This window comes from Chiloscyllium plagiosum, chromosome 2 (genome assembly GCF_004010195.1).
Source record: "Chiloscyllium plagiosum isolate BGI_BamShark_2017 chromosome 2, ASM401019v2, whole genome shotgun sequence".
Taxonomy (NCBI): Eukaryota; Metazoa; Chordata; class Chondrichthyes; order Orectolobiformes; family Hemiscylliidae; genus Chiloscyllium; species Chiloscyllium plagiosum.
Genome location: NC_057711.1, coordinates 111482198 through 111497157, shown reverse-complemented (window position 1 = coordinate 111497157; position 14960 = coordinate 111482198). Strand labels below are relative to the sequence as shown.

General features: G+C 44.4%; 1 protein-coding gene across 5 annotated transcripts in view; it reads right to left on the bottom strand.

The window, feature by feature from the left end:
* The window catches only part of LOC122562648 (A-kinase anchor protein 2), a 162745-nt gene that overhangs the window by 67238 nt on the left and 80547 nt on the right, over nucleotides 1-14960 (bottom strand). Inside the window, exon 1 of one of the 5 annotated variants that reach the window (XM_043715694.1) lies at nucleotides 1131-1424. The exons of 3 other annotated variants lie outside the window; for them this stretch is intronic. The gene's annotated coding sequence lies outside the window, so the exon portion shown is untranslated. Of the gene's footprint in view, nucleotides 1-1130; nucleotides 1425-14960 lie in introns of those variants that run through there. One more of the 5 variants, XM_043715686.1, reaches the window with a different exon arrangement.

The window sequence follows — 14960 nt, the reverse complement described above, 5'->3', positions numbered from 1 at the left end:
TTCAGGTCAATGACTGGTCAGTGAAGCTGCTTCTGTTACTCCCACTTACACCTCAACCGGAAATACCTTTTGTTTGTTTTCTTGTCCCATTACCAACCCCTTTTGGGTACCCACTCTCATCACTTTTTTTCCCAGTTTCCCCCGACCCTTCCTTTTGTGTTTTTTCCCCACCACCTCCCCACGTTTGAAACTTGTCACTGTCTCTCAACTTTTGCCAGCGCTGACGGAAGGGTATTAACCTGTGAAGCTCCCTCCCCTCTCTCCAGATGCTGCCAGAGGTGCTGAGTGGTTTCAGTTCAAACTCCCAGCATCCGTGTGTATTTAGCTTTTTATTTGCATCGACTTTGGCAACATAACGGCTGATTTCGGGACACTGTATAACACCAACAGGTCCGCTTGGTGAGATTTTGCAACCTGTAACTTGTATCAAATTTATTTGTGTGAAGGGACCTCCACTTCATTGACCTTAAGTGATTCATATGATGGCACAATACAGTGAGTGGGATTACTGAGCTCCTCGGATGCTGCCTGAACTGCTGTGCTCTTCCAGCACCACTAATCCAAAATCTGGTTTCCAGCATCTGCAGTCATTGTTTTTAACCTACTGAGCAGTTGAGGTCGACCAGAGAGACTTGAACGATTTCTAAGGCGGCCAGGCTGCCGCCACCTTTGGTGTTAAACAGACTGCATCTTGATAAGGCGACCCCCCGCCTGAATTAATGAACATCATTTGAAACGCCGTGTGTCGCTGGCGTGAGCTTCCTAACGCCTGAGGCAGCCTCTCTCTAAACCGTGCTCTCCCCACGTGAGGCAGATATGACCCTCCAGCCTCTCAGCAGCCAGTGTCCGCTCGCCAACCTTAAAAGAAACTCAACCAAAATACGACGCCACACTTTTCCCACTCCCGGTGTGTCAGGAGACTCGTTTTGCCTTTCAGTGCAACCCTGTTCTCGGGAAGTCCTTGCACAGGACACTGTTGAACTGTTCTCACACTTTCCCTGAGTTCTGGGCTACTATACTGGATGAAATCCTGACTTAACCAACTACACCAAACGCTTCCACCACAATGTGCCTTTAAATGAAGTTTTAAAAGAAAACAACGCGTTACTTTCACATTTTAGAGAGTTCACCTTCTTTCGAAAGTACTCACTGGCGCACGGCAGTCAGAAATTCTCAGCAGACTTCCAGTGAGCTGTGGAACAGTCCTCGAGGGCTTATAGCAGAGCTCTAATCCACAATGCTTCTTCTCTCGGTCTCTCCTCACACATTCCTTTCCTGCCTTCTGGGCTGAGTGATGTCAGCGAGCTGGGATTCTGTCTCGCAACCCAGTCCTCCCACTGGGTTCACACAAAGACTCTCTTGAGTTCTGGTGCTGCTGTTCCACATGTTATCGCAACCCCTTCAGATTGACGGCCCTGACACCACACCCCCTTGCCCCTCCCACCCTTCCTCTTGTATACAATGACTTTATGTGACCGTTATGCGGATTACGTTGACACTGATGATTTTAGCGTTACGTTAAATTAAAGCATCGTTAGTGCACTTTAGTGAACCCTGTGGGTCCCTACTGTTAAACGCTTGTGTAGCTGTTGGTATAGAGTACTACAATGCCCTCAAGTTGCTGATGCTGTTTAGAGACAAGTGGAATACTGAAAGATGAGGATGGACTTCAAAGCTCTTCATGTCATTTATGGGACAGAGATCAACTCATTAGATTAGATTCCCTACAGTGTGGAAACAGGCCCTTCGGCCCAACAAGTCCACACTGACCCTCCGAAGAGCAACCCACCCAGTCCCATTTCCCTCTGACTAATGCACCTAACACTATGGGCAATTTAGCATGGCCAATTCACCTGACCTGCACATCTTTGGACTGTGGGAGGAAACCGGAGCACCCAGAGGAAACCCACGCAGACAAGGGGAGAATGTGCAAACTCCACATAGATAGTTGCCCAAGGCTGGAATCAAACCTGGGACCCTGGTGCTGTGAGGCAGCAGTGCTAACCGCTGAGCCACCATGCTGCCCAATTTAATTTGAACAGAATAGAATAGCAGTTTATTTAGAGTAGATTAGATCAGATCCCTACGCTGTGGAAACAGGCCCTTTGACCCAACAAGTCCACACTGCCCCTCTGAAGAGTAACCCACCCAGACCCATTTTCCTCTGAATAATGCACGCAAGACTGTAGGCAATTTAGCATGGCCAATTCACCTAACCTGCACACCTTTGGACTGTGGGAGGAAACCGGAGCACTTGGAGGAAACCCACGCAGACACGGGGAGAATGTGCAAACTCCACACAGACAAGTGCCAGAGGCTGGAATTGAACCAGGGTCCCCTGGCACTGTGAGGCGGCAGTGCTAACCACTGAGCCACCATGCCGCCCCTGAGCCACTGTATTGTCACTTGTATTTTTACAAAAAAATACAGTGAAGTTTTATAGGTTGCCTGGTCCTAAATTAATAACAGAAGTCACAAATAATAGGGAAAATAAGTAAAAATTCATCACAGTTCAATTAACGACTCCTGGGTTTGGGGTATGCTGAAAAACTGGGCCAAAAATCGATGACTGAATGGGGAGAGGTGAGCACGCACACATCATAGAGAAGTAAATATTTTGTGGCCTTTCAGGAAACTGACCCACGGAATCTCGGAGGGAAGGGAGACAATGAGTATAACCCACATTATGAAGCAAAATCACAAAACTGTAGAGTCCAGTAAACAGCACAAATTCACACAATCTAACCTCCCTACTCTAAGACTGCTGATAAACAATGACTTCAACAGGAAATCGAGGGAAATAAACTTACAGGAGCTATAGAGATAAGAGTCAGGGAATGGATTTATCTGCAGAGAGTCATCACAAACACTGTGGGCCAAATGGAGTCACAGAGTTATAGAGACGTATAGCATGGAAACAGACCCTTCAGTACAACTTATCCATGCCAGCTATTCTAAATCAATCTACTCCCATTTGCCATATATCCATATCCCTCTAAACTCTTCCTATTTATATACTCATCCAGATGCCTTTTAAATGTTATAATTGCACCAGCCTCCACCACCTCCTCTGGTAGCTCATTCCATACATGCATGAGGTTGCCCCGAAAGCCCCTTTTAAATCTTTCCTCTCTCACCCTAAACCTATCCTTCTAGTTCCAGACTCCCCCAACTCAGGGAAAAGATCTTGTCTATTAACCCTATCCATGTCCCTCATGATTTTATAAACCTTTATAAGGTTCCCCCTCAGCCTCCAGTGTTCCAGGGAAAACAGCCCCAGCATATTCAGCCTCATCCTATAGCTCAAACCCTCCAACCCTGGCAACATCCTTGTAAATCTTTTCTAAACCTTTCAAGTTTCACAACATCCTTCCTATAGGAGGGAGACCAGAATTGCAGGCAATATTCCAAAAATGGCCTAACCAATGTCTTGTACAGCCACAACTGGCCTCCCAACTCTTATACTCTATGCTCTGACCAATAAAGGAAAGCATACTAACTGCCTTCTTCACTATCATTTCTGGCTGATACTCCACTTTCAAGGAACTATGAACCTGCACTTCAAGGTCTCTTTGTTCAACAACACTCCCTTGGACCTTACCATTAAGTGTATAAATCCTGCCCTGATCTGCTTTTCCAAAATGCAGCACCTCACATTTATCTGAATTAAATTTCATCTGCCACTCCTCAGCATATTGACCCATCTGGCCAAGATCCCATTGTACTCTGAGGTAACCTTCTTCATTGTCCACTACACCTCCAGATTCAAAATCAAACACATTACAAAAGTAAACCTTTAAAAATATTTCTCTCTAGATACTTTTTCTAGTATCTTACTCGTGTCATTACTTTCACCACAGGTGGATATTCTAATGCTCTCCTGGTCACATCCTAACCCCCCCACCTGAACCGTCACCCCATACACCCTTTGTAAATTTCAGCTCATTCAAAACTTTGCTGCTTGCATCTAAACTTGCACAAAGTTGCAAAGACTCATCATCTCTGTTCACAGATATATGCTCTTTTCCAATAAAGTAATACCTCAATTTTAAAATGCTCATCCTTGTTCTTATATTGGTTTGTTGTCTCATCCTCTTGTATCTTTGGAAACTCCTGTAATATAGCAAGCCGAAAGGTTGGACAGACCGGACCAATACTCAGTGAAATTCTGAAGAATGAGAGATGATCTTGTTCAAACGTAAGATTCTGAAGGATCTTGACAGGGTAGATGCTGAGAGCATGTTTGGAAAATCTAGAAGTAAGGGGCACAGTTTAAAACTAAAGACTCTCCCATTAAGAGGGTGAGGAGGAGGTGGAATTTAGCCTCAGAGGATCATTAGTATTTAGAATTCTCAATCCTGGTGAACAAGTGGAGGCTGGGTTACTGAATATGTTCGGAACACAGGAACAGGAAGACTAGGCCCCTTGAGTCTGAGTTAGACAGATTGTGACTGAAAGAAGAAAGAGCCATTGGTTATGGAGCATAGGCAGGCAGGAATGTGGAGTCGAGGCCACCATCTGCTAAACCAGGACATTAATGAATGCTACAGCACGCTCAGTGGGCTGAATGGCCTACCCGTGCTCTGATTTCTTATGACCTAAATAGGATTTGATGAGCTCTCTGAGACAGAGTCATAAAGCATGGAAGCAAGGCCCTTTGGCCTAACTTATCTTTGTTGACCAGTTTTCCTAAATTGAACCAGTCCCATTTGCCTATGTTTGGCCCATATCTCTCTCACCTTTCCTATCCATATACCCATTCAGATGCCTTTGAAATGTAGTTGTACTAGCCTCCACCACTTCCTCTGGCAGCTCATTCCATACTCTCACCACTTTGTGTGTGAAAAGGTTACCCCTCAGTTCCCTTTTATAGCTTTCCCATGTCACCTTAAACCTATGCCCTCCAGTTTTGGACTCCTGTACCCTGGGAAAAAAGACCTTGGTTATTCACCTTATCCATGCCCCTCATGATTTTATAAGCCTCTATAAGGTCACCTACGCTCCAGGGGAAAAAAAGCTCCAGCCTATCTAGCCTTGCCTCATAACTCAAACCTTTCAGTCTCAGTAACAGCCTTGTAAATCTTTTTTGCACTCTTTTCTGTTTAATAACATCCTTCCTATAGCAGGGTGATGAGAATTGTATGCAGTATTCCAAATGTGGCCTTACCAATGTCTTAACTCTTGGGCTCAAAGCCACGACTGATGAAGGCAAGCATGCCAAACTCCTCTTAACACTGTCTACCTGTGATGCCACTTTCAAGGAACTATGCACCTGCACCCCTTGGTCTCTCTGTTCGACAACACTTCCCAGGGTCCTACCATTAACTGTGTAAGTTCTGCCCTGTTTTGTCTTAACAACTGTAACACCTTCCATTTATCTAAATTAAATTTCATCTACCATTCATCAGCCCACTGGCACAATTGATCAAGATCCTGTTGTAATCTTAGATAACCTTCTTCACAGTCCACTGTACCACCACTTTTGGTGTCACCCACAAACTTATGAATCACACTCCTATCTCCTCATCCAAATAGTTTAAATAAATGGCAAACAGTGGACCCAGCAGCAATCCTTGTGGCACACCGCTGGTCACAGGCCTCCAATCTGAACAACAAAGCCTTACCATCACTCTGTCTACTACTGTCAAATCAATTTTGTATCTAATTGGCGAGCTCTCTCTGGACCCCATGTGATATAATCTTACTAATCAGGTGAAAGTGAGGACTGCAGATGCTGGAGATTAGAGTTGAGAGTGCGGTGCTGGAAAAGCACAGCAGATCAGGCAGCATCTGAGGCGCAGGAGAATTGATGTTTCGGGCAAAAGCCTTTCATCAGGAATGGGGCTGTGAGCGGAGGGAGTGGAGAGATAAATGGGAGGGGGCTGGGGAAAGGTGGCTGAGACTGCAATAGGTGGATTGAGGTGAGGGTAATGGTGATAGGTCAGAGAGGAGGGTGGAGCGGACAGGTGGGAAGGAAGATGGACAGGTAGGACAGATCATGAGGACAGTGCTGATTTGCAAGGGGGGGGGGGAGAAATGAGGAAACTGATGAAATCCACATTGATGTCTTGGGGTTGGAGGGTCCTGAGATGAAAGATGAGATGTTCTTCCTCCAGGTGTCGGGTAGTTTGGGAGTGGCGATGGAGGAGGCCCAGGACCTGTATGTCCTTGGCGGAGTGGGAGAGGGAGTTAAAGTGTTTGGTCACGGGGTGGTGGGGTTGGTTGATGCAGATGTCCTGGAGATGTTCTCTGAAGTGCTCTGCGAGTAGGCGTCCTGTCTCCCCAATGCAGAAGAGATCGCTTCAGGAGCAATGGATACAGTAAATAATATGTGAAGGACGGATTGCACCTAAATTGGAAGGGGACTAATATACTGGCAGGGAAATTTGCTGGAGCTGCTCGGGAGGATTTAAACTAGTAAGGTGGGGGGGGGGGGGGGGGGGGGAGAGGTGGGACCCAGGGAGGTAGTGAGGAAAGAGGTCAATCTGAGACTGATACAGTTAGGAACAGAAGTGAGTCAAACAGACAAGGTAGGACTAATAATTTAAACTGCATTTATTTCAATGCAAGGGGCCCAACAGGTAAGGCAGATGAACTCAGGGCATGGTTAGGAACATGGGACTGGGATATCATAGCAATTACAGAAACATGGCTCAGGGATGGGCAGGACTGGCAGCTTAATGTTCCAGGATACAAATACAACAGGAAAGATAGAAAAGAAGGCAAGAGGGGAGGGGGAGTGGCGTTTTTGATAAGGGATAACATTACAGCTGTGCTGAGGGAGGATATTCCCGGAAATACATCCAGGGAAGTTATTTGGATGGAATTGAGAAATAAGAAAGGGATGATCACCTGATTGGGATTGTGTTGTAGACCCCCTAATAGTCAGAGGGAAATTGAGAAACAAATTTGTAAGGAGATTGCAGTTATCTGTAAGAATAATAGGTTAGTTTTGGTAGGGGATTTTAACTTTCCAAATATCAACTGGGACTGCCATAGTGTTAAGGGTTCAGATGGAGAGGAATTTGTTGTGTGTACAAGAAAATTTTCTGATTCAGTATGTGGATGTACCTACTAGAGAAGGTGCAAAACTTGATCTACTCTTGAGAAATAAGGCAGGGCAGATGACTGAGGTCTCAGTGGAGAAGCACTTTGGGGCCAGTGACCATAATTGTATTAGATTTAAAATAGTGATGGAAAAGGATAGACCACATCCAAAAGTTGAAGTTCTAAATTGGAGAAAAGCCAATTTTGACGGTATTTGGCAAGAACTTTCTAAAGCTGATTGGGGTCAGATGTTTGCAGGTAAAGGGACGGTTGGGAAATGGGAAGCCTTCAGAAATGAGATAACAAGAATCCAGAGAAAGTATATTCCTGTCATGGTGAAAGGGAAGGCTAGTAGGTACAGGGAATGCTGGATGACTAAAGAAATTGAGGGTTTGATTAAGAAAAAGAAGGAAGCATATGTCAGGTATAGACAGGATAGATTGAGTGAATCCTTAGAAGAGTTTAAAGGAAATAGGAGTAGACTTAAGAAGAAAATCAGGAGGGCAAAAAGGGGACATGAGATAGCTTTGGCAAATAGAATTAAGGACAATCCAAAGGGTTTTTATAATTACGTTAAGGACAAAAAGGTAACTAGGGAGACAATAGGGCCCCTCAAAGATCAGCAAGGCGGCCTTTGTGTGGAGCAACAGAAAATGGGGTAGATACTAAATGAATATTTTGCATCAGTATTTACTGTGGAAAAGGAGATGGAAGATATAGACTATAGGGAAATAGATGGTGACATCTTGCAAAATGTCCAAATTACAGAGGAGGAAGTTCTGGATGTCTTGAAAAGGGTAAAGGTGGATAAATCCCCAGGACCTGATCAGGTGTACCCTAGAACTCTGTGGGAAGCTAGAGAAGTGATTGCTGGGCCTCTTGCTGAGATATTTGTATCATCGATAGTCACAGGTGAGGTGCCAGAAGACTGGAGGTTGGCTAATGATGTGGTGCCACTGTTTAAGAAGGGTGGTAAGGACAAGCCAGGGAACTATAGACCAGTGAGCCTGACCTCGGTGGTGGGCAAGTTGTTGGAGGGAATCCTGAGGAACAGGATGTACATGTATTTGGAAAGACAAGGTCTGATTAGGGATAGTCAACATGACTTTGTGCATGGGAAATCATGTCTCACAAATTTGATTGAGTTTTTTGAAGAAGTAACAAAGAGATTGAGGAGGGTAGAGCGGTAGATGTGATCTATATGGATTTCAGTAAGGTGTTTGATAAGGTTCCCCATGGGAGACTGATGAGCAAGGTTAGACCTCATGGAATACAGGGAGAACTAGCCATTTGGATACAGAACTGGCTCAAAGGTAGAAGACAGAGGGTGGTGGTGGAGGGTAGTTTTTCAGACTGGAGGCCTGTGACCAGTGGAGTGCCACAAGGATCAGTGCTGGGTCCTCTACTTTTTGTCATTTACATAAATGATTTGCATGCGAGCATAAGAGGTACAGTTAGTAAGTTTGCAGGTGACACCAAAATTGGAGGTGTAGTGGACAGCGAAGAGGATCTGGACTAGATGGGCCAATAGGCTGAGAAGTGGCAGATGGAGTTTAATTCAATTAAATGCGAGGTGCTTCATTTTGGGAAAGCAAATCTTAGCAGGACTTATACACTTAATGGCAAGGTCCTAGGGAGTGTTGCTCAACAAAGAGACCTTGGAGTGCAGGTTCATAGCTCCTTGAAAGTGGAGAAGGTATGTGGTATGCTTTCCTTTATTGGTCAGAGTATCGAGTGCAGGAGTTGGGAGGTCATGTTGCAGCTGTACAGGACATTGGTTAGGCCACTGTTGGAATATTGCATGCAATTCTGGTCTCCTTCCTATCGGAAAGATGTTGTGAAACTTGAAAGGGTTCAGAAAAGAGTTACAAGGATGTTGCTAGAGTTGGAGGATTTGAGCTCAATGGAGAGGCTGAACAGGCTGGGGCTGTTTTCCTGGAGTGTCGGAGGCTGAAGGGTGACCCTCATACAAAATTATGAGGGGCATGGATAGGGTAAATAGACAAAGTTTTTTCCCTGGGGTCAGGGAGTCCAGAACTAGAGGGCATTGGTTTAGGGTGAGAGGGGAAAGATATAAAAGAGACCTACGGGGCAACTTTTTCACACAGAGGATGGTACGTATGGAATGAACTGCCAGAGGAAGTGGTGTAGGCTGGTACAATTGCAACATTTAAGAGGTATTTGGATGGGCATATGAATAGGACGGGTTTGAAGGGATATGGGCCAGGTGCTGGCAGGTGGGACTAGATTGGGTTGGGATATCTGGTCGGCATGGACAGGTTGGACCGAAGGGTTTGTTTCCATGCTGTACATCTGTGACTCTATGACTCTAATGATACAACATTAGTCTTCTAACACCTCAGCCATGGCTGTTGATGATACAAACTCTCTGCTCGGGGCCCTGCAATTTTCTCCCTTGCTTTCCACAATGCCCTGGGATAGACTCAATCAGGTCCTGGGAATTTATCTACTTTTATGTGTTTTAAGACTTCCAGCACCTCCACTTCTGCTTTCAACAATCTGCGTATCTGTCAACTTGTTATTGTCTGACTTTCATGCCCCCACAAATGGGGCCATGCCTTTACTTACCTCAGCCTGAAAGATCAGGATTTCTCCACTGAGACTCTTTCGCGTCTTTTCCTTCTTTAAGCTTTCCCTTAAATCTACCTCGAACTGCCCCAATATCACATTCTGTGGCTTTTTGTGTCCAGTTCCGTTCGAGAATCTTTACTACAAAGCACCTTTGGATTTTGTGCAACATTGAAGGTGTTATGTGGATACAAGTTGCTGTTGCTGTACTGTTCAAATACCATTTAAGCACTGATGCAACTGGAACTCATTCTGTTGAACTCTGGTGAGGCAAATCACTGAAACCTTGTGCTGCATCTTTCACTGATCCTGCACACCTCTGCTAAAAACAATAATGTCAATCAGTGGTAGAGGGAACATTTGATACATCAATTAGTAATGCTCCAACAAACAGTCTACCAGTTTATCCGAGTATTAACATTCTGGACGTTCTTACTGATTGAGAGCACTAATTACAAAGGGTCACTTCCACAGAGTTCTGACATTGTCTGTGGTTGTAGGCGATGCTGCAGGTGTTGATATTGGTTTGAAATGATGTTTCTATCTAGGTGGAGCTTTCAAATGTGTCGTTCCACATGGAAATCCAGGTCTCCACTCCCTTACATTTCAATACTTTTATTTCTTTCACTGGATGTACACACTAGGGAATCTCAAGACTAGGCGGCACGGTGGCACAGTGGTTAGCACTGCTGCCTCACAGCGCCAGAGACTCGGGTTCAATTCCCGCCTATGACGACTGTCTGTATGGAGTTTGCACATTCTCCCAGTGTCTGCGTGGATTTCCTCCGGGTGCTCCGGTTTCGTCCCACAGTCCAAAAATGTGCAGGTTAGGTGAATTGGCCATGCTAAATTGCCTGAAGTGTTAGGTTGCTTTTCGGAGGGTCGGTGTGGGCTTGTTGGGCCGAAGGGCCTGTGTCCACACTGTAAGTAATCTAATCTACATACTGGGGAATCTCAAGACTAGGGGGCATATTTTTAAGGTGAGAGGAGAAAGATTTAAGAAAGACACAAGGGGCAATGTTTTCTATACACGGACTGGTTATTGTGTGGAATGAACTTCTAGAGGATGCATGTACTGTTAAAAGATTTACAGACATTTAGATAAGTACATAAATAAGAAATGTTTGGAGGGATGTGAGGCAAGTGCACGCAGGTGGTATTAGTTTAGTTTGGGATTATGGCTGACATGGACTGGTTGGACCGAAGGGTCTGTTTCCATGCTGTATGATTCTCTGACTCTATAATTAACTGTGTTATTACAGATCAGAGTCATATGTAGGCCAGACCAGGTCAAGATGGCAGATTTCCTTCTCTGAAGGGCATCAGTGAACACATGGTGAACAATTGATGATAGTTCCATGATACTATTATAGACATAATGGAGCAGCAGGATTTGAATACATGGGGTCAGTGCATTAGGTTAGCATCTACATTATGAATCTAGTGACATTACAATCACATCATGCTCTTGTATGTGGTCTTTCATGTAGTTATCTGTCCCAGGAAGCTACTGGACAGAATCTGACACTGAACCCCATGAGGAGATTATGGAACAGATACTCAAAAGCTTGTGAAAGAGATAGTTTTATGAAGCATAGGAGGACAGAGAAACGAATTATGGAGATGCCTCTGAAACACTGCCATCCATGGTGCTGCAGGGGAAGTATGGATCACAGGTCTAGTTAGCCATTATTGATGTCATAAAACCCTACCTAGTTTACAAGTATTCTTTCAGGAAGGAAAACTACCATATTTACCTGGTCTGGCCCAATGTGACTCCAGACCTACAACAATTTGGCTGACTCTATACTGACCTCTAAAATGGCCTAGCAAACCAAAACAAACATTCGGTTGTATCAAACTACTAAAAATTCTTTAAAAAGTATGAAGCCGGACAGACCAGCTGGCATTGACATGCCTCTAGAAATGACTATGGTAAACTCAGTCTTGTTGAACTTGCAAAGTCCTCTTGCCTAACCTCTGGGCAAGGGCCAAAACTGAGAGAGTTGTCTCACAGGCTAGGCAAGCAACAGCTTAATATAGTCATACTCATGGAATGATACCTTGTACAAAATGCCTCAGCCAACACCAGCAGCAGACCCAGCAGGTTGGACAGACCAAGCAGAGGAGATGGCACAGTGGTATATAGTGTGGAGGGAGTTTCTCTGAGAGTCTTCAACATTGACTCGACTCCAGAAGTCTCATGAATCAGGTTAGATATGGGAAGAAAACCTCATACTGATTACCACATACCACCCTGCTCAGCTGATGGGGAAATACACCCCCATGTTGAATGCCACTTGGAGGAAGCAATGAGGATGAAATCTTCTGTGCCCCTCACCAGGCTGTTAATACAATACTGGGAGTGCATATGAAGCCACATGGAAAATTGCCCACATATATCTTGTACATGAAAAACAGGACAAATCCAGACAAGTCAAATACCAATTTACTCTCAATCATTGAGAAAGTGATGGATGGCATGATCAACAGTGCTATCAAGTAGCACCTACTCAGCAATAACATGCTCACTAATGCTAGGTTTAGGTCCACCAGGGCCACTCAGCTCCTGACCTAGAGACTATATTCGCCGGAGTGTGGCATCAAGGAACCCTAACAGAACTAGTGTCAATGGAAATCATGGGGAAAACTCTCCGCTAGTTGGAGTCATACCTGCCACAAAGAAGGTTGTGGTTCTTGGCGGTCACTCATCTCAGCTAAAGGACATCACTGCAGGAGATCCTCAGTTAAAATTCAAACACCACCAGGTTATAGTCCAACAGGTTTAATTGGAAGCACACTAGCTTTCGGAGCAACACTCCTTCATCAGGTGATAGTGGAGGGCTCTGGGTAGTGTCTAAGCCCAACCATCTTTAATTGTTTTTTTTTAATGACCTTTCATCTTGATAACAAAAGGAGTGGGGATGTTTGCTGATAACTGCACAACATTCAGCACCATTTGTGATTCCTCAGGTATTGAAATAGTTCATGTCCAAATATAGCAAGACTAACCACGGGCTGACAAGTTCAAGAAACATCCACAACACCCAAATGTTAATATATTGCCATTCCTTTACCATCACAGTGTCAAAATGCCATCAGTCCATTCCTAACAGCATTTACTGGTCCACCTACACCAAATGGACATCAGCATTTTAAGAAAACAGGTTACCACGAACTTCAAGGGCAACTAGGAATGAGCAATAAATGCTGGCCTAGCCAGTGACATCTACTTCCCATGCATGTAGTTTAAAAAGGTTAGACGTGGGGAGCGCAGATATCTTGTAGGGCTGGAGGTGGTTATGGAGATATGATGGGATGCTGCCATGAATGGAGATGAGGAGAAGGATAAGGATTTTAAACTTTAAACCTTGCTGGACTGGGAGCCAAAGTAAATCAATGAACACGAGATTGATGAGAAAACGGGACCTGGTGCGAGCTTGGAAATTAGCAGCAGAATCTTGGATGTTCTGCTTTTTTTGAAGGGTTGAAAATTGGAAGCCTGCCAGGACTTTATTCTGCATCCTACTCCAATGATTTGAGAGCTTAGTCCCAGTCAACGCTTCTCTAAATGCTGACAGTGTACCATTTTATGGATGAGAAATTGACACCAATGACTATTCTGTCCTCTCAGGTAGATGTGAAAGCTCTCATGGTTCTACTTTGAGGAAGAGAAGGGTGTTCCGAGCGCTCATACCAATGTTTATACCTCAAATCAACATTGATAAAAAAAAGAAATGATCTTAACATCATACTGCAGTGTGGAATCTGGCTCTTTACTTCTTTGCCTCCTGTGACTGCACTTAAACTATTTCACTGGCTACAAACTACTCTGGGTTATGATGTGGTGGTGAAAGGCTGTCAGGGATGGGACAATGTGGGGGAGCCGGTGGGTGAAGCACTGAGGGCTATTTCTGAACATGCCTTTGCTTCAATGGATTTCTAATATATTTCAAGGGCACCACTTTCACAGTTGCTTCAGCAGTACAGTGCTGCAAGTTTCATCAAATCACACAGATTTCTACCAGACTGTAATCTCCATCAATTTAATTGAGCCGAGACTCAGAAGCTTGACTACAAAGCCAAATTTCTGTGCATGCTCTGTCACTAATCCACCTGAAGGTGCCTTTATTAGTAAACACAACCCAGTTTTATTTAACTTTAGGCGGTGATGGGCATTAATCAGGGATTCATTTTTGCTCCTTTAAATTGGAGCAGACAGAAACTGTGGTGGTTTGGCTGTGAGGCACATGTTCCACTCCTTGACATCCCAGATGGCCTCCTATTTCAAGGATCGCAATTTCCCCCGACCCCACATGCTCAACACCACCTTCCAGCGCATCTCCTCCATTTTCCACACCTCTGCCCTTGAAGCCCACTCCTCCAAAGGCAACAAGGATGGAACTCCCCCAGTCCTCACCTTCTTTGTCAGTGTCCTTCCTTCCATTGTAAGCCAGAAGTACAGATGTTCACTGACATTATCACAACAATCATCACCCTCTGTGGGTCCACACATACTGAGGCAAATCATGCCCAGATGTAGTAAGACTTGGACAATATTCAGGCTTAGGCTGATGGATGGGAAGATTTTTGTGTGCCACACAGTATCAGTGAATCACCATCCCCAACAGAGAGAGAATCAAAACACTGCTTCTTGACACTCAAAAGGCATTAGCGTCAATAAATCCCCCATTACCAACACCCTGAGGTCACCATTTATCAGAAACTGAACTGGACAAGTCATGTAAATACTGCAAGAGAAAGTCAGAGCAATCTGTAGCTACTTGGGAACACCACCACCTGAAAGTCTCCCTCCTAGCCACACACTATGTTGACTTGGAAATACATAGCCATTCCTTCATTGTCACTAGGTCAAAATCCTGGAATCCCCTTCTTAACAGTGCATCATGGATTTACCTAAACCATAAAAGACAATAGTGGTTCAAAAAAGCAGTTCATCACTACTTTCTCCTGGGCAATTAGGGATGGACAAAAAATGCTAGTTCAGCCAGTTACACATCTATTGTGCAACCACCTCTCGTCCCACGAAATAAAACAAAAAAAAAATCAGTGGCTTTGGACAGTTTAAAGCAGTTGAAGAATAAAGTTCCTTCTAAAATGCCTGATAAAATGTGCATCTAATTAAACTCAAGTAGAACTTTGCAACACTAACAATGTGTGTTTCTGTAGCAGTAAACATTAATATCTCTATGACTGCATGCTTCTGATTGATGTCACTCTCAGAAAAATGTTAGGGCTGTCAAAGTCACTGCACATACAAGCTTTAGTGTTGACAAAGAAAGGAGGTTTTCATTCAATTTGTA